General features: G+C 47.4%; 1 protein-coding gene across 2 annotated transcripts in view; it reads right to left on the bottom strand.

Annotated features, from left to right (window-relative positions):
- GCDH (glutaryl-CoA dehydrogenase) overlaps positions 1-16,956 on the bottom strand; it is a 220,253-nt gene extending 203,297 nt beyond the window's left edge. For both annotated transcript variants that reach the window (XM_085600632.1, XM_085600630.1), the window contains exon 1: positions 16,916-16,956. The gene's annotated coding sequence lies outside the window, so the exon portion shown is untranslated. The remainder of the gene's footprint in view (positions 1-16,915) is intronic.
- Between the last annotated feature and the right edge of the window lie 8,505 nt (positions 16,957-25,461).

Below are 25,461 nucleotides of genomic sequence, written 5' to 3' on the forward strand. Positions count from 1 at the left end.
AGGTCCTTGAATTTCAATCACGAGGTGCGGGACCAATTAGCAGGGCAGTGGGAAGTCGACCCGACCAGGAGTGTGCCGAGTCTAGAGGGCAAGGGGGAGAGGGAAAGAAACGAGACAGAGGAGAAAAAAATGGAGAGAGCGCGTGCAACACACGGGGGCCCCTTGCCTGTTGATGGCTATGCAGGGGATGTGTGTAGTCGCGACGTGTGTGATGAAAGGCATGGCTAAGGAGTCAATGTGTGGCAAAGTGTCTAACGTCCCAGTAGATTCGGGCCAGGGAGGGCTAATGACTGGATCATGGTCCGTCTTGCCATGGCAGTAAGAAACCCTGCCAAGGTGTAGGGAAAGTAGTGGCAAGCAAAGGCGGCCAGAGGAAGATAGAAACGTGGGGTAGAGCGCGTACTTACTGAGTTTCAGGTACTCCTGCACGTGGGACCTACCCACGTCTGGACATCGAGGGGGATGTCAGGAAGTAGAGGAAGCAGTTTTTTACCGTGTGGGGCGTAAAGGCATGCAGCGAGACAAGATTCTCGTATATACACAAGGCGGTGAAAATGGGTGCCATATTGGGTCGGGGGAGAGTGGGAGAATGGAAGCACCATCTTGGAAAGGAACTAAGAGGAAATGGAAAGGTTGACAGAGCCCAAAGAAACTATGATCACATCGGAGGGGAGAACCGGGTAACAGGGGGGATAATGCTGGGAGACATGCGTGTCTGAGGTGCCCAACAAATGCTGAATGAGGCGCCAAGCAATGGAGAAGAGGGGGCGGGAGGGGTGGGATATGGGGACTGAGGGCTCAAAGGAAGTCTACAGGGGCAGTAAGAGGCCCCCTGAGAGCCAGGTGAGAAGGGACCTAGATGCAAATTGCAACTAAAGGGAGAAAAATGATAAGGGGGGGGGGGGCAGAGGAGGAGGAACCTTGGGCTCAAAAAGTGCCATGGCAATCATGTTACCCCAGAGACTCGAGGGGTTGTAGCGGGGGTAAAGAAGAAAAATTAGCTGATTCATATAGGTTGGGTGGGACAAGCCCAGCTAAGTTACCCTAAACTGATACTAGGGGAAAAGCTGGTATTGGCTCAAGTCAGACAGACACTGCTAGGCTACCTTCGACCGCTGCCAGATACATGTGCTAGTGCATGCAGGCAACTAGAGCCACATTTCGGGGGGGGGGGGGCTGACAAAGATTTGGGGGGGGGGGGGGGTTCTAAGTCTTCCAGCCATAGGCAGAATGGCTGTAAGAAGGGGTGAAAACACAACAAAAGCCTCATTAACGAGTAAATGGTCTTTTAAACACCCATGAAGTACTCAGGTGCGGCTGCAATTAGACGGACGCCAGCCCGCGAGGCTGTCTCAGCCGGGCTGTCACACACGACGGGGGGGCTGAAGTCCGGTGAGCCCAATGGGTGTTGCGCGCCTGGGCTAGTGCGATATGGGTGCAGCTGTAGTATATTTCGGGCTGTGAGAAGGAGAGTCAGCGTACTACCTCAGGCCATGGAATGTCATTGTTGAGTCCTGTGAGGTGTGTGGATAGGCAGAATACCCAGCGTTGTTCTTTGCTGAAGAGAGCATGCTGGTTAATATTGATGTAGGATTCAAGTATTGTCCATCGTATGACGACAGATGTGTGGTTCATCTCAATGTAGTGAGAGAGCATTCTCGATGTGGACCTACAGCATCTGATGTTACTGCTGTGTTCTGTAATTCTAATCTTGGCAGCCCTGGTCATCATACCCACATATCTTTTCTGACAAGGGAATGTGATCAGGTAAACACAGTAATGGGTATTGCGAGGCTCAGGGAAAGCCAAATTGACGATCAGTTTTTCTTGCAGGCTGTCTGGCTCCTGGTCTGTCTGGAGGACTCTGTGTCTGGTGTTTACCACCGGACGTGCTTCTGCGACGCGCCTCTTCTTTTTCCTCTCCCTCTGGCCCATTCTCTGCCAACAAAGGAAGGGGGAATTAGTGTTGGGGGAAGGCATGTGGTGGTACCGCAGGGTACATCTAGTATGTGTGCCAGCCATTAGGGGTGCCTTGGTAAGGTGGTGCGTCGTAGCCCATCAGTGGTGATGGTTGTGCGTTCCTGCAGGTGTCGTCATATCCCCTGCTGCCAAAGCTGGAGTTGCTGTTGGATGAAGAATATTGTGTCCTTGATGTGCTGTTCTCATCGGATGACACATCGCTGGTGCCTGCATAGTCCTCTTTTAAGTAGGGGTAGACTTGTTCTTTGTCGAACTTTTTGATATCCTTCTGTAGTTTGTTTATCTTCTGTTTGAGTAGATAATCCCTGTTCTCACTGATTTCAGTGTTTATTTCCGCTAGTTTGTTCTTGTATGCTGTAATTTGTATCCTAGTTTTTAGGGAATTTTCTGCCAAAATGATCTTAATGAGGACATCATCAGCCAATCGTTTGGCAGTATTGATGATTAGACTAAGCCAATCCCAGGTGCATTTTCATGCCTTCAGGGACCATTCCCTCCTGAAGACCATATCCTCTAGGAAAATGCGTGGCATGTTCCGTATGATCAGGCCACCAAAGGCGATGTTGGCACGCAGATATTCTGTCACGCCTTTCTTCCCTTACCTGGAGCCTTCCGGCACGCCCATCGGACTGCCGCCTTCCTCCTACACCCCATCCCCCTACCTGGCTTACCAGCCCACTCTTCCCAGGTATTGTAATATAGTCAACGAGTTCCCTCCCAATATGGCTGACAAACTAGACCCAGGAAAAGCTCTACGGAGCATTCCAGATGACGGGTCTCCAGGATCCCTGACATCAGTAATCGAAAGAGGGAGAAGACAGAGAGACAGTCGAGCCGCATGAAAAGAAGCACAGTGGAGTGCATGGGGGAAAGAGAGGTCGAGACGTCAGCAAAGGAGCACTGAATGCAGGAGACCGAGGCGCCAGTAAAGGAGCACCAGACGTGGGAGTCCAGGTCACCACAAGAAGGAGAATGAGCACGGGAGAAAGAGACCCTGAGGGAAGGACACCAGAGCCCAAAGAACACTCCAGAGGCCACCCCTCAACCCCAGGGCCTGAAGGCAAGGAACGCCAGGACACCACAGCTCCGTCATCGAGCCGTGGCTACAGGCAAGTGCCATGCTGGGCATTCTTGGGTGGTGGGGTCTATCTTAGGAAGCTATCTATTACAAAGGGAAACTCTGAGAAAAGCTGCGGAAGGGAAAAGGTCATGCAACATTACATTGTTTTGTTCATTTTTGCAAGCTCACTAGTTTTCACAGGGGTTGGTGAATTTCTGATGAATTAAAGAGGACGTAACCTCATAGAGATTCTCTCTATGTTTGTTGTTTGAGGCTAACAAGCAGAGAGCATCCTGTCCGGTCCACGAAGGCCGATATTGGTTCCGTGTCCTGGGTCTACGCCTCATAGTACAGAAAGAAGATTTTTGGAGCCTTCGGATATAGGGTGAGTAATAGAGTTAATAGAAGGAGAAATAAAAACAAATAAAAACAAACCAAGTGTGCAATTATTAAACTAAACTTCTAAATAAAAGGTACTGAAAGTTGGACTCATTGTTGCTCTCTTTAGAGATATATCTATATTTACCAGCTGAAACGTGTCTAGCTTTGGCATGAATAAAGACATTTATTATTATTAATCTTGGTGTTCTAACAATTCTTCTTTTGTGAAAGTCTTTGATTTGGCTTCCAGAATCTGCACCGTGAGCACCGGAGGTGTAAGCAGCCATGACTACAGGCTTGTTGCAACTATTTATAATACAACTTCTGCAGTTGTATGAAAATTACTTGAAAGAAACAGCATCCACAGATTGCATGTTACAACGACTTTTCACAAAGAAACAATCTCAATAGTATTAGATTTGGAGGTCTCTAGTTGGCAGAGGTAGGTACCTTTGTCCAAGTAGGGGCCCTTGCGTCTAGTCAGGGTAAGGGGGTACACTCCTAAAATAACCCCTGCTCACCCCCTTGGTAGCTTGGCACGAGCAGACAGGCTTATCTCAGAGGCAGTGTGTAAAGCATTTGTGAATACATACAGTAATCAAGTGACAACACTACAGATGGATACCACACAAGTTTTATATCAAAAATAAGTATTCTTGCAGCAACAAGAGGGGGCCTCTGGGCCTGAGGGAGACCCCGTTTTGAGTGTCGGGTGGCCCCGCTGGCAGCAGCCACCACACTACAGGCGACAAGCTCCGCTCAATAACGCCAGGGACTGTCCAGGGCGTCTACTACCCGGCCCCCACCCCCATACATCATAGAATGACAGCAGCGGCGGTGGGGTGTCTCTGGGCCTGAGAGAGCCCCCGCTCCAAGTGTCCGGCGAACCTGCTGGAAGCAACCACCACACAGTAGGCGACAAGATCCGTGTAATACCACCAGTGACTGTCGAAGGCGACATACTACTCAGACGCAGCTGAGAACGTCCCCCCCCCTTGGCATCAGTGACACCCTACGGCTGGTGAGAAACCCGACAGGCCGCGCGCCAGATAGAAAGGCGATGGCAGGCGGCGGTAAATATCACCTGCTGTTTCCTGGTGAACAAAGCCTGGTGCTCCTGGTCAGGGCACCATGGGGGGCCGGGGCCAAAGAGGGATCCAACAGAACAGACTGGAGAAATATGCATACTCCAAGAGCGAGTCTACTGACCCGAGGGGGGCTGCTGCGGACGACGCAGCAAGTAAAGGCCCCACACCAGCAAATGATATTACCTTGCAAGACATTATGGCTACGCTCAACAAGGTCCATGCGTCACTGGAATCCCGCATAGATACAGTCACTACCGAATTGTCACTCATACGCGCTGACTTTCGCAACCTTAGCTCGCGAGTGACGGAAGCGGAAAAGACGACGACAGAGTTAAGCGCAGACACACGTATACTGAAGAACCAAATGAAGCAGCTTGAGTTGGACAACAAACAAATGGCGGCAAAGCTGGATGATTTCGAAGATCGCTCCCGTCGCAACAACATCCGCATCGTAGGTGTGCCGGAGGGAACGGGGGGTCCTGCCATGGATCTATTTGTGGAGGACTTGATTAAGAATCACTTGCAGCCAAGAGGACACTCCAACTACTTCTCGGTGGAGCGGGCTCACTGCGTTCCTGGGGGCAAGCCGCGACCGGGTGACCCCTCCCCCGACCAATTCTAGCGAGGCTCTTCAACTTTCGTGACCGGGATCTCATCCTGCAGACAGCAAGGGCGGCACCCCCCTTAAGGTACCAGCACACGGTGATCTCCATATTTCCGGACTACACCGCGTCTGTTGCCAAACAGCGACGGAATTTCCTGGCCATAAAGCAAGAACTCAAGAGCCGAGACTTCAAATATTCCATGATGTTCCCGGCTAAGTTGAGAGTGGAGGCAGAAGGCAAAACATGGTTCTTCACCACACCTGAGGAGGCACAGGAATGGCTAGAGGGCTGGCGGCGAGTCTCCAGCCGTAACGGCTTCGGACGAGACAAAAACGGCATGGCCACCCACCGCCAGGGACACAACCTCACGACTGAACGGAACGGGCAACAGCGGTGAGCAGCTAGGCTGCCATACAGCAGACCTCGCTCTGAATTCTGGACACTCCCGGAGTAGGGTGTGGTCCCAAGTCTAGTACGACAGCCAAGTTCAGACTCAATGATGAAACCCAAGAGGCGACAAACCGGACAAGCGCGCAGTAAATGAACACTAAGTCAGCAAAGACCGAACCCAGTTGAAACTGACTGCAGCCGCGCCTCGATATGTGAGACAAAAGCGGTGAAACAAAGACACTCTCCATCCACTTACGAACTCATCATAACAGGCAAATTGGGACATTAATCCTGTGATGCGGCCCATAAACGGGGACATCTGGTGGACGCTCCTCTCCCCCTACAGATGTGTTGGGTAAAGGGATTTAGGCCCTCTGCAAAGTTGGGGTGGCGGGAAGTTTCTATACCGTCTTGCAGGGAAGCAGGGAGGGGGAGGGATCCAGGGTTAATAAGGGAAGTTTTAGTTTGGTTTATTTGATTGTACTGTCATGTTTTCAGGCACACTATCAGCTTATGTTGGCAACTTTACCGGAATTCCACTGTTACCTAGACCGTAAATTAAGCACCGTCATTACCGCACATGCTCACTACTCCTGACGCACCTCAGCAAGACCGAATGCGCATGCAAACCCTGCCCATGATTTCCTGGAATGTTAACGCCTCCGAGACAAGCTGAAACGTGCATTAGTCCTCCAATACCTAAAGTGTAAGGCACCAGCGATAACAATGATACAAGAGACTCACCTGACGGGGACGACATGTAAAGCACTTGACAGATGGGGCTTCAAACTAGCGGTCCACTCAGAGTTCACGACCGGCTCTCGCGGGGTGGGGATTCTCATCGAAAAACAGTACCCAATCGTAGTCAAAAAGACATATACAGATGACCAGGGCCGGTTCGCGGCACTGACATGCCAATGGGAGGGCCGTCTACTTAATGTAGTCTCCGTTTAACTCCCCCCAGCGCTTCACTCAGTGACATACCCGGCGCTAGGAGAGTTCTTACTACAGCTCCCCCAGGGCAATTTAATTATAGGCGGGGATCTCAACGCTACGCTAAACGACACCATCGACCGCACACCCCCGCGACACCAGCATAGGGCACACTCGGCGCTTACGGACTTCATGGAGACACTGGGCCTTGTGGATGTCTGGAGGCACCGTTATCCGCAGGCGCGCCAATACACATACCACTCGGGCGCCCATAACAGCTTCTCTCGAATAGATCACATACTGGCACCGGCGGGTGAAATAGCTCACTTCTTGGAGATCTCCCACCTGCCGAGAGGCATCTCCGACCATTCCCCACTTAGTACTAATTACACATGGCAAACAACAGCTAAACTTAGAACGTACCCGATTTACCCCGGATATTTGACAAACCCAGAAATAACAAAGGGACTATTAGATGCTACCATGCACTACTTTAACGAAAACGAAACCTCAGTCCCCTCACCGCTTACCCTGTGGGAGGCATATAAAACTGTATTCCGGGGGCAGGCAATCTCACTCATAACACAACACAAGAGAGATAAAACCCAGCGAATGGAGACACTTGAGCGAGAGATTGATGATCTAGAAAAGAATCTGGGACCAGACCCTTCTGACGATGTCACACATAGATTACTGCTCAAAAAACAAGAATACAAAGACCATTTATGGGAAGAAACTAAGTCACGACTATCGGCAACGCAGCATACAATATATGAAATGGGCGACAAAGCGGGCAAACTGCTGACCTGGCTTGATAAACGCGAGAAAGCGGACAGATGGGTGGCAGAACTCAGCCTGCCTACGGGAGCTACCACGCAGAACCCACAAGAGTTGGTAGATCTCCTAGCACACCATTACGAACAAGTCTATGCCTCCGCACATTCACACACACAGGCGGAGTTGGATGGCTTCCTCCGGGACAGACGTCTTCCTAAACTAGCGGAGGAGTCTCAGCTCCTAGAAGCAAAGCTTACGGCAGACGAATTGGCCTTAGCATTTCATAAAATTCAGTCTGGGAAGGCCCTCGGCCCCAACGGAATCCCCATAGAGTGGTTTAAACTTAACGCTACAACCTTGGCACCACATCTATTAACGGTGCTTGAGACGGGTCTGGAAGCAGGAGAACTACCACGAGACCAGCGCTTAGCAACTATAGTGGCCATCTGCAAACCCGGGAAACCCCAGAGAGACTGCACCTCCTACAGGCCTATATCCCTGATAAATGCGGAAGCCCAAATCTTGGCCAAAACCTTGGCCAACCGACTCACACCGTATCTAGCCAAATTAATACACCCAGACCAATCGGGCTTCATGCCAGGGAGGAATACGGCCCTAAACCTACGACGCCTCCACGGAGTTATGGGGCGCAGACACACGATTCAAGAGGACACCATTATACTCTCACTGGATGCAAGAATGGCCTTCGATACGGTCGAGTGGCCTTTCCTATTTGCTGTCCTCAAAAAGCTAGGATTTGGCCCCACGTTCTGCTCCTGGATACAACTCCTTTACACTAATCCCCTGGCGCACGTGGTGACGAACGGCCGCATCTCCAGAGAATTTTCACTGCATCGAGGCACACGACAGGGCTGCCCACTATCGCCACTGCTCTTCGCCCTTATACTAGAGCCCCTGGCAGCATGGGTACGGCAGGACCCGCTCATTCGTGGGCTCCGATGGACTGTCGACTATGAAGACCGTATATCGCTGTAAGCAGACGATATTCTCCTATACCAGCCCTCTCCGAGCGGATCCTTGTCGTGCCTCCTAGATATCTGTGAATCCTATGGGAGATTCTCAGGCTACACAATCAATTGGGCGAAATCCGTGCTCTATGTTCTACATGGCCCCCCACCACGACTACCAGCTGGCTGCAACGTTAAAATAGTGACAGATCACTTTAAATACCTATGGATACATATAACGCACAGCCCCGAGATATTCACAGCCCTCAATCTACACGCCCCACTGCCACGGCTGCAGCGAGACACTAAGCACTGGCAATCGCTACCGTTAACACTCTTAGGTAGGGCGGCGCTCTTTAAAATGATGGCGCTGCCACGTTTTCTGTACGCCCTCCAAAATACCCCTATCCGGATTCCCCCATCCTACTTACGAGCTATAGAAGCAGAGGTCACTAAGCTCCTCTGGGATAACAAGCCAGCTCACATAGCAATGGTTAAACTGTGTCGAACATGGTATGATGGTGGAATTGCGCTCCCTAATATCCAGACCTACTATTGGGCATCCCAACTAATGGTAATAAACAACTGGCTGCATGTCCCTCACACAGACCCGGCTTACGAGCTGGATAGGGTAGGAATGGGAGACGAAGGTCCGTATCGTGCAATCTACGGCAAGCTGCAGGCCCTGCTGGGTCCGACGAAACACACCCTGCAAATATGGCAAACAGTACATAAAAAACTGGGCTGGCACAACAAAATCACACAGGGCACACCACTTTGGGTCACGGAAAGACTGGGTAGACTGAGCAAGAGCAAGGGATTCCATCAATGGGATGCTATTGGCATCTCCAAGGTCGGGGACCTCTGGGTACGGGGGAAGAGGATTACATTTGATCAACTCCAATCCAAATATGGGATGGCACCAATGGAGCGTTTCCGATATTATCAAATAAAGCATGCCTTTGAGGCAGCAATCCCGCCCGCCACCCACTTACCCGAGGCATCGCCATTAGAAGACAGGTTACTTACGGAACATATGGACAACAAGCATTTGCAATGCAATAGGTCTCGCATTTACATGAGTTTAAGCTATTGGCATTGTAAATGATAATGCCTTTTATTTATGTTTTAAAAACCAAAACCTAAATAAAAGGCGTTGTCATGTACAATGCCAGTAGCTCAAACTCGCGTAAATGCGAGAACTAGGGCATTGAAAATGCTTGTTTTTTTAGTTTTCTCTTGAAACGTCTAGTGTTTCAAGAGAACACAAAAACAAAAGTGATATTTTGTGAAATCCTTGCCAAAACGGGCACAAACAAATGCCCCATTTTAAAAGAGATATCTCAAGGACAAAGACTGACTTGACAAGCATCCAGAGGCTCGGAAAACAGTCTAGCTGAACCATGAACTCAGAGGCCAGGGCCTATCAAAGCTCCCAATCGTAAGAGGCATATCTTACGTGGCCCTTTTGCAGTCCCTCCCCCTGCGCTGGAGTCCAATGACCCCACTGTGGTTCCACCCAACGCTCCACAACGGTGGCCCAGAGATATCAAAACCAGACGCTTGGCAGCTTCGTCAGGTGAAACACTGGTTACTGCTGCTAAACAAACCTCTGCAGGTCTCCGGCAGAGTTAGCCCAGGAATGTGGTTATGAAGTCTATTTAATCTAATCACGAATCGTGAATTTAGCATCATTATCACCCAAAACAGCTTAGTATGTAAGGAATTAAGAGACGGAGTCCTGCTTTATGTGCCCTGTAAAAATAAGGGGACAGGTCCAGTCGGACAGTAAACCGAGTGTGCATACCAAGTAAAATACATCAAACCGAGCACAAATTGTGAATGAGGGCAAGTTAAGATATCCTTCTTGCACAGCCAAAAGTCCAATCTTTAGAAGATAAGTGACTGAACGTACATTTTCAGTGGTATTGGTAACTGTGGTACTTTTGATAACCGGTCCTGCAGCATTCCATAAGGTAAAGAAAAATGTGTTATGTTCATGTCTTTTGTAAACGGGTCAACAATGAAGCAAGCAGTGTTTGTTTTCCTCATGAAAAAAAATCTGATTGTATGCGATAACAAGCATGGCCAGCGCCATTTATATTTGCTTTTGTGTAGCTAGATGGTTTTAACGAAGCTTCATGAAAATATTGCGTCCATGAATTTGTGTTAGAAGGCTTGCACTGCTGCTGTTTATAGGCAGCAGCAGTGCAATTATTCTAACACAAATAACAGGCCAGGGTAGGTGTCAAAGTACCCCTCAAACTCACAAGAGGTAGAACACAAGTGAAGACTTCCTCATACACACGGTACACGTTCTGTAGATGTATACAGAAGCAGTGTGGCTGGGGTGTGTGTGTCTGTGTATTTTTTAAGTGTTAGTAAACCCTGACAAAGTTAGAGAAATGCCATCGATGTGAGGACATAAGTCCTGTGAGGACCAGTCCTCAAAGAGTGTGTAGGTATTTTGGAGCGGGTGTATCAGAAATTAAAAGCACAGCGATATTTACTGTGTCCCACGCAACAACCTATCCCGGTATCACTGCGCCTGTGGAGTTAGAATAGTAGATACATACTTCACTACACTCATACTTCACTACACTCAATGATTTGTCTGCATATATAGTGTGTGTTTACGCGCATGTGTATTTCGAGTCTGGTTGGGCCAAGCCAGCCCTCATGTCACCCAGTACCTCCGCCAGCAGCATGTGATCAGTAAACTCGCTTCGTATTCGTAGTGTGTTTCGCCAATGAATAGAAGCATCCAAAATCTACGAGACGAATCTGACTGAGCGTATATGATCCTGTTACCCAGGCCTATAACGATTATGAGATAAAGAATGTGGTGGTAGGGAAGTATAGGGTACATTAAAATGATTGTAAATTGCAGAAAAATATAGGTTTTGTGCGTTTTTTTTTTTATATAACGCTTTTTTCTCCTGACGAGGCGTTGAAATCTACTGTTTGCCACAGGCATAATCTCGGAAGGATTGATAAAGAATAGGGTCAATTTAGCAAAAAAACTATGTAATAATAATCTGTGGTCAAAATGGTCTGAACCTGTATTCCCTCGAGAACGTGGCACTTCGAACCAGATTGATCCTGCTGGAGCAGGGCCAACGCTGCGTCTGGCTTCTGTCTGCGGTGACGCAAGGAAGATGTTGCCTGGTGGGTGAAGAGCGCAGCGTGAGGCCACTTTGAAAGTGAATGGAACGCGGAGCCGTCAGCGCCATGTGTGCTGTGGAGGCAATCAGCGTCCGCTGTTATATCTGGCTCACAACAACACGGCAGTAGAAAGGTGACCAGGGGTTGTGGGGTGAGCAGCAGGAAGAGTTCCGAACAGTTGAGAGGGTTCAGGGGTTGTGGGGTGAGCAGCAGGAAGAGAGTCGAACAGTAGAGAGGGTTCAGGCAGAGTATCTGTGAACTGGCGGCAGAGTCTGAGCGAGTGGGGCAAACACTTCAAACCCGCTGTGTAAAGTAAAATAATGGAGAAGGGCGGGGAGAGGGTAAGGGTCACACAGTGGCGGAAACAGCATTACCTGAAATTAGAGGGGGCAGAAATATGGCATCAGGCAAAAGGTAGAGAAGTGAGGGTGCAAAGAAATCGCAAATCGCTTGAAGTAACAAGCTACAAACTAAAAAAAAGCCAATCACAGGTGGTGATCCCATAAAAGGTAATCACAAATGCGGCACAGGCTAGACTTCCACGGTTGCTATCCATAAACAAGGGTAAAGAGAATGTCTCCGTGAGCCTTGTGCTCGGCTGGCGCCTCGGGCATGTTTACTACGGGAACACATGGGAATGCAAAGCCATTAATCAAGCAGGATGGCTCTGTCTCCCTTCACGCCCAGGGAGGAGGGAGATGCGAGCAGAGCATCAAAGGGCTGGGTGAGAAGGGAGGGGGGAATGCAAGGGTCAAAGCGGCGAAAGTGAAAGTAATGGAGCAGAGCCTCAAAGGGCTGGGTGAGAAGGGAGGGGGGAATGCAATGAGCAGAGGAGCAGCTGTGCACATGCATGTGATCTCGTGCACTCAAGGTTTAGGCCAGCCAAAAGACTGGGTAGCACTTTGAAAATCCCACATATAAAATGTCTCTTCGAGCCTTTGGCTCGCGAGACCTAAAAAGGCAATTTCCATGACGTATCGAAAAATCATTAACAAAGCACCTGACCCCATGAAAAAGCTCCGTGATAAATGGGTCGCGGAACTGGGAGACCTTGACGACTCAGACTGGCAGGATGCATTAGCCTCACCCAGGGAAGTGGCAATCCCATCTAGACTTCATCTGATACAACTTAAGATCCTACATAGAGTGTACTATACACGACTGACACTCCACCAAATGGGGAGAACGGACACTCCACTTTGCTTGAGGGGGTGTGGGGTGCCCGTCACTTTTTTCCACACTATCTGGCAGTGCCCTGCGATAGTGAAATAATGGAGATTGGTAATGGGAAAAATCACACGATTCAGTGGTAGCCCAGTCCTGCCTGAACCCAAGCGCTGCCTTCTAAACATATGGGAACCCACAGACCTTAACCTCACAAGACAGATATGGGCAACCTTAGGAATGATGATGGCAAAAAAGAAAATCGCAAGACACTGGGGTGCAGCGGCCGCCCCTACACTCACAGAATGGTGTAAAGACATGGATATAGCTATGGTAGCTGAAAAGACTGTATATGTACGCAGGGGGTGCCCGAAAAAGTGGATACGGCTGTGGAAAGGGTGGAACATATACAGGGGGAGCTATGCACCTTACCACTTATACCACAAGACCCAGAAGGACCATTATGAAGGATATCTCTGTAATATAATACTGTGATTTGCATGTGAGGTATTACGTACATATATGTGACGACACACAGATGACTTAAGTTTACAACTCAATTGGTGGATGTGCCAAACACGTTAAATGTAAGAAGGAATGTCTAACTGTTTGTTTGATTCATTCATGTGCCGCCTTGTTAATGTTATATTAAGGAATAATAAAAAATATAAAAAAAAAAAAAAAGTATGCTTTATATAGACTTATCACGACCACAAACAACAAAAATCCACAATACTGTACTTAAAATGGTAGAATTAGCTTATTTCTCTTTATATGTTAAAATGCGACACTTTGAGTTCAATGTACCTTTGGATGCGTAACGCTATACAATGAAAGTGTTGCAGGGAAGGTGATGCATCAGTTCCTTACACACAGGAACGGTGATGCGTCATTTTCTTACTGCGCTTCTGTGGAGAAGCGGCCCGCAACGCCGTGATACGATGAAGATCCGGTGCAATGAAACAAAGATAGCGTCTTCTTCTTGATGCGACACGATGCAGACCGCAACAGGCCCTGCGACACGCTTCTCGGTGATGCGGCGGCGTCTGCTGCGACGCCGATCCTCTTCTCCGATGATGCGAGACGCTTCGGCAACGATACGAGCCGCAACAGGCCCTGCTACACGCTTTCCGGTGATGCGGCGACGTCTGATGCGACGTCGATCCTTCTCCCCAGCGATGCTAGCTGCTTTAACAACGATGCAAGCCGCGACAGGCCCTGCGACACGCTTCCCGGTGATGCGTCGGCATCTGCTGCAACGTCGATCCTGTTCTCCGGCGATGCGAGGCGGTTTCTCGTTGTGATGCGACAGCGGCAGTGCGGCAACATGCTTCTTGCTCGTGAGTCGCGCTTCCAGCTCCTTGAGACACGCAGTCCCTCGGAAAGCCTCGCAAAACAGCAGGCACTTCCAAAGGACTCTTGGGGAGCTGGTGGGTGAAGTCTGTTGCCCCTGAGACTTCAGCAGGAGGCAAGCTCTTTTCTCAAGCCCTTGGAGATCCTTCACAAGTTGAATAAAGTACACAAAGTTCCTTTTCTCCTCTCTTTGGCAGTCGGGCAACGATTGCAGGCCAATCCCTCAAGCTTAGGGATAGTCTCTCCTCAGTCTCTCTGGTTCCGCTCCTCAGCAAAGGTTTCTTCTTGGTTCCCAAAGTGATATAAAGTTCTTGGGTTTGGGTCCCAATATTTATACCCAGTTTCTCTTTGTTCTCTGAAGGCAGAGAGGCCTTTGCCTAGTCCAAACCAGTTCTGGTCAGTCCTGAAGCACTTTGTTGACAAGACTCTTTCTTTCCTTTCAGAGTGCAGGGCAGAGGCATCAGACGCACCACAGGAGGTGGAGCCAGCATTGTGGAGGGAAGGCACAGCCCTCAGGTGCAACTCCTCCCACCCATCTAGATGCAGATCTCTCTATTCAGCCCCGTGCTGACTCACCCTGTCTCCTGGAATTTCCCCAGCCCCTGTCACTCAACTCCAGACAAGGAATACACAACCCAGCAGAGGCAGGCTTGGATGGTTAGACAAGAAAATACCTACTTTCTAAAAGTGGTATTTTCAAACACAGAATGTTAAAACCAACTTCACTAAAAGATGCATTTTATCATTCTAAATTCAGGCATACTAAACTCGAATTTCTACCATGTTCCCTGAGTCAGTTAGGATTATAAGATGTAATAATCAAACTGCCCATTCTGGCCTATGGGGAACAAGTAGCCTTGCAATAGTGAAAACCAAAAATGGCTTTAATTCACTATTAGGACATGCCACACACACCAGGGCATGTCCTACCTTATCCTTACAATGCACCCTGCCCTTAGGCCTACCATAGGGGTGTCTGATATGAAGAAAAGGGAATGTTTAGGGACTGGCAAGTGGGTGCGCTTGCCCAGTCAGCATGGCAGTACCAGACTGCACACAGGCTCTGCAATGGCAGACCTGAGACACACTTTTACAGGCTGCTTCTGTGGATGGCACAACCAGTGCTGCAAGCCCACTAGCAGCATTTGGATTACCAGCCCTGGGCACTCCTGGTGCACTGTACTGGGGTCTGACAGGTAAACCAAATCTGCCAATCATGGAATCACTAATCCATACATCAATTTACAATAAGGAGCGCTTATGCACTTTAGCACTGATCAGCAGTGGTAAAGTGCCCAGAGTCATAAAACAGCCAACAACAGGTCTGAAAAAATACAGGAGGAAGGCAAAAAGTTCAGGGATGACCCTGCAAAAAGGGCCAAGTCCAACAAATAGTCACAAGGCTTATTCAATGTAATGTTATCTTTTGCACAAATGTAACCGCTTGATTCCATGTTTTTGGTTAAATGCCTTTTTTTAAACAAATCTACATAAAAGTGCTGTGCTACAAACACAAAGCCTACCTGCACCACTTTCCTGGCTCCTCTGTTCCCTTGAGAGGATTTGTGGTGTAGCAAGAGTGTCATAGGCCCTAGTGCAAGCAGGGAATATGTGCCCTCAATCTGATGGTAGGATAATGTATGACAGAGCTTGGGCGCAGTCAGCCCCTAACTCTTCTGGATTCTGGTGACACTGCACCTGCTCCACTATTGATAGCTATGCCACTGAAGAAGCTTCCTTAACTTCTCCAACCACTAAGGATCTCCTGGCTGCAATCAACGCTCCCTTCCTACTGAAGGAGAAATCAGCAAAATCCCCAGTCCAGAGCAGCTACTGTCGATCTTTACATCTCCGTCACTCTCCCTCATGATTATCCTCTGTCTGGTACAGTAAGGGGCATAGTTTTTGGATGGGATTGGAAATGGGCAATACCATTATGAATTTGATTTTGAAGCAACTGTCCATGAAAGTATCCCTCCAGACAATATACCGAGGAGGCATGTTTATGAGTTTTCTTAAAGACATGGGGTTCTTGTCATTTTATGCTTTTTGTGTATTTTATATCAAAGTTTTTGGATAAAAAGAAAGCTCAATGTGTAATGTTTGTTCCAGAATCCCTTAGCACATGACTACCACTCACCCAAAACTGAACATCAAGGTATGCAATGACACTCCTGCTGCAGCAAAAGCCAAAACTCTCATTGGAATATAGTTAAAAGTCAATAAAATGGCACTGGCATGGTCAACAGCGATTGCATTAGATCCCAAAAAAATGTAACATTCACTTCAAAGACGCCCCTACTGTACCCAATTTACCAATAGCAGATCTACCAAAAACATTTGTTGATTTCTGCACACTTTCACCATGCACCTTCATGACCCACCCAGTCGTTTTAATACCTCTCCCAGTTCAAGATTTCTAGAGCAGAGCCTGCTGCAGACCACCCTAAAATTTTCTCTACAGATCTGACACATACATGCCAACAGACCCGATTCAGGCGAGAAACTCCTGATTTTAGAAGCCAGAATGGCTTTATTTGAGCCGTCTCCCGACTTAAATTAACTCTGATTCAATGTAGGTTAAGTAGGAAAAATACACTCCAACGGTTATTTCTCATATCCCCCATTTTCCTGTAGACAAAAGTATGCAAGAACGATAATACTACTTTTACTTTGAAATGATTGCAGATAAAACGGTTTGTCGTTAAAGGATTAAATATGCCCGAATGCAAGTTTCTAACTAGACAAAACTTAGCTCCCCAAATGTCGCTTACAGTGTGAACTACAGACCCCAAATTGCCTCTGCTAGTCTGCTTTTTTTTTTTTTTTTTTACAGTTTTTTATGGTCGGAAACTCGTCCCGAAGGTAGACATGAGCACCAGTTTTATTACACAAGTACACATTCATTTTTGTGAGCACGGGGAGATTAGGTGATTTGCCAAGAATCACAGGGTTCAGCTAAGGCCGTAACCCTCTCCGATTGGTACATTACATATTTCCCTTGACTTAAGAGTCCAGAACGCTTTGCAAAGAGGCACGGGGTCTTCTCACCTGTAAACACAGCTCCGATGCCTCCTGAACTCTTAAGTAACAGTGACAGGAGATTGAATCGCAGCGTACGGCTCTTTCTAGTGACGTCAGTCACTCCAGGGAGGCAACTACAACCGCCATATTGAGTGCGGCAAGAAGATCCTCCCCGGTAGACGGCTCGTAAACGCGAGCTGCTGTCTTTCGGCTGTTCTGGCAGTATGTCGAGAATTTGCGCGCTGTACCCTCCCCTGAGATGTCAAGAAAATGAAACATACGCCTGCCGCGATCTGTCAAAGAGGCCGTGTCACGTGTGACATTTGTATACATTAGATTCATCTTTGGACTGGTTTCTCCTGCAAAATTGTAAACATAGGCAATGAATCTAGAATGTGTTGTAAGTTTAAAAGCTAGGAATCGTTAGTTATTTTGTTTGTTCTGTTTTAAACTGTAGCAGCGTTCTGAGGCTTGAGCTCTAAAATGTCTTACTCATCTTGTCCAAGTACTTCATGTGCATTCTGGGGGTTGTAGATTTTTTTTAATGAGCTAAAATGAGGTTTTAAGTCCTAGAATGCCAAGTTAAAATTTGACCTGGGCGAGGTTTTCACGCCTTTGTCTGGGAAACGTCACAGCCTGGGTGAGGGCAACAGCATTAAGAACAGCACCGAGAAGCTAAATTACACCACTTTAAAACAGCTTTACAATTTTTGGGGGAATTTGTAATGTTTTACAAACTATCACAGAAGCGCATACGCTTCCTGTACTACTTTAAGGAACATTGTCGATTCAATGTAACTGCATGTATGCAGCGGCCACACTCTGCACAGCGGTTCACCCACCTATGCTCTCTCGCACAACAAGCATTGCCACTGATAATGCTGTTGGTCTATGCCACAACTAGCATGGCAGCCCTCGCTTGCCATGTACCTTGTTGGAAGCGTCAGCAATACCTTCCTCGCACCTGATGTTGTTATTAGGGGAGTAATGTGATTGGTTCTCATCGGGGGTGTGTGTTGGTTTGTGGATTTTCTCAGAGGGTAAGTGGCGTACACAGCTGGTTAACTATATTTAGAAAGTAAGAGGGCTGTTTAAAATGTCTCACAGTGCCAAGTAACTCACTTAGTGTGTATTCGTTCACTTTGCACGTAATACTTTTTTTGACCAATGCAAAGCATATACTGCTTTTCCTGCTAGCACGAGATTTACAAACTCCCAAAAAGTTTTTGCTGTTTCATAAAAATTAAAATACGTGTCTTGCTTTATTAAAACAAGCATTGGCATAGCCAAAAGGTCTCGCCTCTGGAACATTATAAGTATTTAGCCATGGAGCACATTATTGTGTGTGCTAAACATCTACTGTTACTTCACGTGCCACTGGTGAACGGCCACACACACCCAAGAATGGGCTTCCGAGCTATTTAATAAACACATGATAAAGTCTCTTAAATACAAAAAAGTGTTTTGTTTTTTTAACAAAGAAGCTTTGACACTAATGAGCTCATTATAGCACTGCGAAATACTTATTTAGAGGTTTTTTTTTGTACAACTGGTAGTCTGAAGTTATATATCTGGAAGTGCTTTTATACGCGATAATGAAGCACTACATGTATAACTATGTCTTTAGTATACAAGTGTTTAACTGAGATCTTCTCAGTCACCTGGTCAAAACTGGTGGACAGTCAGACAGTGCAGATAGCAGGAAGGGGCTTTAATTATATGCAGAAAACATGCACAATTGCAAACTATAGATCTAATCAACGCTACGCTACAAAGTTCTCTGGCATGATGGAGCAGTACAACTTATATAATCACAAGTGCAGGCCACGCTTAGCCAGTTCAAACATTGCCACTCCACCGCCTTAGCATGCAAGGTGTTTTTTAAAAATATTTGTCGGGTCCCTATACCGTAACCTTTGTTCCCAAAACACTAGGCAATTATTATAAAAGTGCAGTAGTGCCACCCAGTGTTTGCGTTATGCCCCAGGCACAAAAAGTAGGACAAAAAAACCTGGTAACTGCTCCATTAAGTGTTGTGCACTGCTCCACATTATGGCGAGCAACAAGAATGCTTCAATAACCGAGTACACATTAGGTCTGCAGAGGGGAAACCGTCTTTGGAACGCGATTTTTACATCGCAGTGCCTTCACCACGCATGTGCTACTTCGCATTTGTTTAGCACGTATAGGCTTTTACCACGCATGTAAGGTAAGTATGGGGGGTTGGGGGGTCACCCCCCAAAAAAGATGCAAAATAAATATATACATATATGTTTAAACTTACCTTAGTAATGCATGGAAATGGCATGCGAGGAAAAAGCAAATACTGGGTAACAAATGCGTTTTAAAGGCATGTAATGCGTATACTAGTGTTGTACCATCATACAACCTCTGCAGATTGGCTCCCTTAAATAAACCCCAAGTATTGCGACATCGAGGGATTAGATGGCTCCACAGAGATGTAACCAAACAGACCTTTTCTGTACAAGAGATATTTGCCCGGCTAAGGATGTTTGTTCGTTTTAAAAAGGTATAACGTAACTTGGCGGTATTTGGTGTTTAGCAGAGATGAAGAGCCAAGGCAACCTCCTTAAACAGGCCTTCCAGAGACCATGTGTGGTGCACAAAAGAGCGGATACTAAGAGCCTGCGCCTCCACACTGTCTATGGTGAATATTTTCTGCAGGGCCGAGCTGGGCAGTTCACCACTTTCTTATACACACCATGCATCCATTCCATATGGCCTGGTACTTGCCTAAGACCCCTTTTAACGAAGAAACCCCCAAATCCGCCCTTAGATGGATGGGTACCCCCCCCAGGACAAGGATTTCAAACCACACTGTTCTTGGATTAGGGGGAGTGACCCCCGGCCGTATTTATTACATATTAAAAACATTGATTATAAATGTTTTATTTTATTATGTACACTTCACTCAGAAATTCCAGATACATTGATAGATACATGTCACTTGTCTAACCTTAACATGCTCTAATACAAATTCCACTCCTAACGTAATCTACAAAAGTAGATACTTTACTTTCTGCATGTCCCCTCTAGAGCCTACGGCAAGGTCAATGACTGGCAGCCCCAGATCCCGGTAGAACTACAAATACTACTCCACCAGAGTTAGCTTGCGTAGGGGGTACAGCTTATCGGACGGATAGCTTATCGGACGGATACTTTCCCCCGGGCCCCCCCTACGCCCTAAGCCTTAAACTCCATCAACAGGGGCTTCAATTCTGCATACTTGCGCCCTGATGCGCATGCGAGGGTAGCCACTGGCCTACTGGAAAGAGTGACTCCCCTGGCCCCCGCACCCCTACAGCCTACTGACCGCTAAGGGCCGAAGACTATGCTTACCAACCATGACCTTACCGCCACAGGCCAGCATAGTTGCCCGACTATCTGGCCTCCCCCTGCACTCACTAGGAGGTCATGCCCTGTGTCTCGTGCTCTCCAACCATGCTAAGATGTCCTCCATTAATGCCTGATTCCCTTTGGATGATAAGTGAACCCCGTCTTGCAAAAAAGAACTGATCACCCGGATGTACCCATGTCCTATTGACTTTAGTTTCGAGTTCCTGAACAGCTTATCAAACTTATTGTTGATCCGCTTTACCGCGTGATTCAACGCTCGCACTGACCCACCCCCTCTCCATTGGAACCTTTGGGATCATGTGGGACCAGACGATCCTAGCATTGGGGCACCTCTTCGCCAACCATCCCACCTCAGTGAGCAGCTCCTCAACTAAAACCCTTCGTCCCAGGCGAGCCTGGTTGTTACCCACTAGATGCAGGATCCAGATTGCTGGTGGTCCCTTACTTTCTTTTAAGGCGCGGTTTACCAGCTCCCTGAATTGTACCACACACGGTCCGCCCTGTCCATGAAACTGTATTCTTGTTCCCAACTTACTCTCCCTGGCCTCGTGAGCTCCTGTGCTTCTTTCGTGGACTATTGACAGCCGTCTCCTTGAGTATCCTCCCTTTGTGATTGTGGACTGATGCAGACTTCCCCCCTGAGTCACAGGATGAAGAAGGTGCAAGCCAATGTGAAAATAGAAAATCCGTCAGTGTATTGCCCTACTGACAGGCTAAAAAACCTACACTACTGCACATGATACTATGTAACAGTGTACTGATGCAAACTTCTCCCTGAGTCCCAGGATAAAGAAACCTGCAATTCACATGAAACAAAACCAATGGGCTAGAGCATGGCAGCCACACATAGCGCTTATAGCAGTTAGAGGACCACCTACCGATCCTCTTAACCTGCTCCTCCCTTAGACCCATTGCCACTGCCATCCAACCCGGCGTCTTGCATGGCCAGATCCATGATTCTTTTGAAGTGAAAGATAGTGAGGAGTGAACCATCGCCATGTAGCAGAAGTAGCCCTGACGTGGCCCACGTCCGCTGTGCCATAAAGGCCTCTAGTCTGGCCACGGGCCAGCACGTATTACCACCACTTGCCACACCCATTCTGGATCCTCCGGTCCCCCACTTCTTGTCCACGTCTTGCCGTCGTTGCGGTGTGGATCACCTCACCGGTATCACATTCATGGATCCACCATACATAAAGGAACATAAAAAACACAGATGATTAGTGCTCTTAGCCTTCGGATAAGAGATACAGTTTGCATGCCAGGCCCGTTGACTACGTCATGAGACTATACCCCCCCTTACCACCCAAACCGTCTGGGTGCATAGATACTGTGTGACACAACCTAGACATCAAATGCGGTAGCCAACCGATGCATAGGTACTGTGTGGCACCCCATACGTATCTAGTGTAAAAAGTGTACAAGCACAGGGTGCATAGGTACTGTGTGATACGACCTAGGCATCTAATGCATCAATGTGCCCCAGCACCCAGGGAGTAGATACAGTGTGACAAAACACAGTAATATAATGCTTAATTGTACAGGCCCAAAGGTGCATAGATACAGTGTTACACAACACAGACATCCAATGCATAGGCGTTCAGGCACAAGAGTGCAGAGGTACTGTGTAACACAATACATTATTATAAGTGTACGAGCACTAGGGTGCGTAGGTACTGTGTGATGAACCACAGGCATATAACGCTTGATTGCCAAGCACAAGGGTGCATAGGTACCGTGTGACATAACACAGACGTCCAATGCATAAGCGTTCAGGCACAAGGGTGCAGAGGTACTGTGCGATACAAAACAATATTATTATAAGTGTACGAGCACAAGGGTGCGTATGAACTGTGTGGAGAACCACAGGCACATAATGTTTGATTTCACAAGGCTGGATAGGTACTGTGTGACACCACACGGACATCCAATGCATAAACATTCATGCCCAAAGGTGCAGAGGTACTGTGTGACACCATACATTATTATTCATAAGTATACGAGCACAAGAGTGCATAGTTACTGTGTGACAAACCATAGGTATATATTGAATACGTGTACAAGCATACAGGTGCGACATAACAAGCCTCTAATGCATACGTGTACCTGCGATGGGTGTATAGATGCTATTGGACACAGACTCCTAATTCATATGTGTAACAGCACACGCGTGTATAGGCACTCTCGAATGAGTGACAACAAGGCCTGTGATGTATTGATGTGACATCGCAAGTTCTGATAATGTACATAAGTGACATCACAGAGGCAAGCGCCTCGCAAGACTGACAAAGACTTGAAATATATTGATGTGACATCATCATGGTTTGGAGTGCCTTGATGTGACGCCAACAGTAGGGCAGTCATGTTTCAACCTGACAAAACGTCAATGGTTTGTGCATTCCGGTGGCAACAAATTTTCACTCCGTGGCTGCGTAACATTGCGTTCCTCGCGCTCAGATTGACCAGACACATTCTCACTCCACAAGTTAATTCTACCATAAAATGTGGCTTGAAAATTCGAACGAGCCAACCAGGCTGTCATCCCTCTCTAGCAAGCAGGAAAATGTTTGCTTCCGCAAGGATTTGTTTGTGGAACTACAAATAAGAATAACGGGTAACATACCGAATGTATACCTTGTGTTTCTTGGGAACCGGCCCGAGCGTACTTTAAGCATGAATGGTCTTCAGCATGCGAATGGCTGGCTGACCTGAAGCATGGCTTTTAGACTTCACATTGAAATCAGACTTTCAAATCTGACTGCTTAGGATAGCCTCAGTTGCATCACATAAGGAACATTGAGATCGGACTTCCAATGAGAGCGCCTAGCATAGCACCAGTTTGATTACGTGAAGAACATTGAAACCATATTTCCAATTAAGAGCGCCTAGCATCTCACCAGTTGCATTGACATGAGGAACAGTTCCATAAGGTACATTGAAATCAGACTTTCAACGAGAACGCCTAGCATAGTACCAGTTCCATTAAGTGAGGAACATTGAGAAAACATTACTGAAGGCTTGCTGTGTTCCCTATACAGTTTACCGCCATGTAGACTATATGCCCAACCGTTTGTCACTGCTTCCCCACCTCTGAGTAGTCAGAAGATGGCCCATCTTGATCTTGTGTAGCCCCCCCCCGTCTACCACGCCCCCTACCATGGTGCCATTGGCCCCTGTTCCAAGGCCCTCCCCACTTGTAGGTTGTAGGCCTTGCCCAGTAACTGACCTCCGAAGTCTAATTCGAGACGCTAATCATAATTTGCTGCAGTTGACACAATTTACTGCATGCCCTAAATACTTTCGCTGCCGTACCACGCTGGGTGCACCCCCAGGTTGCTCGCATGGCTCGTTTCTGTGGCGTTAAACCTGAGTAACAGGTAAATAACACGGCGTATCGTGAGGTAATTGAGACAAGGAAAAGACACCATTCCGGAAAATTAACCTTTTGTACATAACAAACATTAGCGCATCCATCACACTTAAAGGAAAGCCATTAACAAGTCATGAGTCGCAGCCTGTTGGCATTCCCCAGTAATGGAAAGTCACGTAGTGTACTAAGTTGGGGAGAAATCATGCACAAACACACCATAGCTCCCTTCATAGTTAAAGCCGCCAAAGTTGTTTGGCCCACCAAGTGAGAATCGCTACACATTAACTATCAATCCACAGCAATGGTGATTTTCTATAATTTGGCATGCGCATGCCCATCAACAACAGCAAGGACTTAACAATATATTTAATACATCTCAATATCTCTCCAGATGTTAATAACTTTGGCCAATTAGGAACCAATGAGCAAGAATTAAAAGGTCATCAAATAACATCTTTCTCTTATTTGGAATCAGAAGAGTTTAAAGACAATATAAATGATTCTCCTAAAAATGATTGCCACTGTCAGTATTTACGCAGCGATTCAAGAACTGCCCCAGAGTGCACGATTTTACTTTCTTCTTAAAGACTAAAGGGTCTTGTTGAATGAGCCAATTTTTTTTTTTTCACCAGCAGTAGGCAATCATTCTAACTCAACCTCAGACCATGCCTGGAGGTGCACATACAGAATGAAACTGATAGAGCATATGAACTGACATGTACAGAGTAGGTATGCGCCCATAACCCCGTTCTAGATAAAGACCATCTGGACATGTCACAAATTTGATGATTTGTTTCTGGCAATCTGATATCCCGATGTCAACTTGGCGTTCATCAGTCTTTAGCCTGTAGGCACATCAGACCCTGGTGGCTAACACATTACTTAGCTAGTCCTCTTAAAAGTGCCCGGTCTCCATTCTCACAGAGATATCAGCACCACATAATACATGCTACCACATTAACAGCAAGACCCACTGAGCCCCAATACACCAAACATCAAATGTTACAAACCCCAACCATAACTCTGCGTGGATTGATTAGACACGGGACATTACAGTATATATTGAACAATAGTGCGTCTCCATGTTTAAAGACATTCACATGTATACCATGTGTATAATTAGCACTGCCTCGGAACCTGAAGGAATAGATTTATGACTGCTATCTACCATAGCAGCAGAAACATTCAGCCTTGGGTCTATACTGAACAATATTGCGTCTCCATGTTTAAAGATATTCATATTCATATGTACATCATGTGTATAATTTGCACTGCCTCTCCACAGCCTTCCGGCAGTTAAGTATTCCATCAAAAACCATGGCACTGCTTGCAAAAGCAACTAAGTATCAACACTTCACCACTACAGGTACATAATATTGATGTACAGCCCGACATAGGCGTGGGGAGTTAAATCTTGTGAAGAAGGACTTGCGGACTAATGCTGCTCAGCCTCACACACTAGATTGCGGGCGGTGCTGGCTGCGGCAATCATGGTGCTCGGCCGGTGACGCAGCACTGCTACTCGCACCTTCCCAGCCGGGCCACCCACGCTGTGGGACCCCGGGAGCTAAATTATATCTATGGCCACAGCCCGCTAGCGGAGTATATAAATATAACCAGCTGACTCGAGGGAGAGTGCAGTCCTTTCTATAGCGCACGAAACGCAAAAGACATTGGTGCGCCTCACACAAGCACCGGTTACCTCACACACAGCTGATCGCCCCACAGCGGACTCCTCTCCTTAAGCCGGTCACGCTCGCCACCTCCGTTCACAATAAGTTTCAGACGCCCAGCAGTCAACTCCTCCGCTGCTTCCGGTCCCCTC

This window comes from Triturus cristatus, chromosome 4_2 (genome assembly GCF_964204655.1).
Source record: "Triturus cristatus chromosome 4_2, aTriCri1.1, whole genome shotgun sequence".
NCBI lineage: Eukaryota > Metazoa > Chordata > Amphibia > Caudata > Salamandridae > Triturus > Triturus cristatus.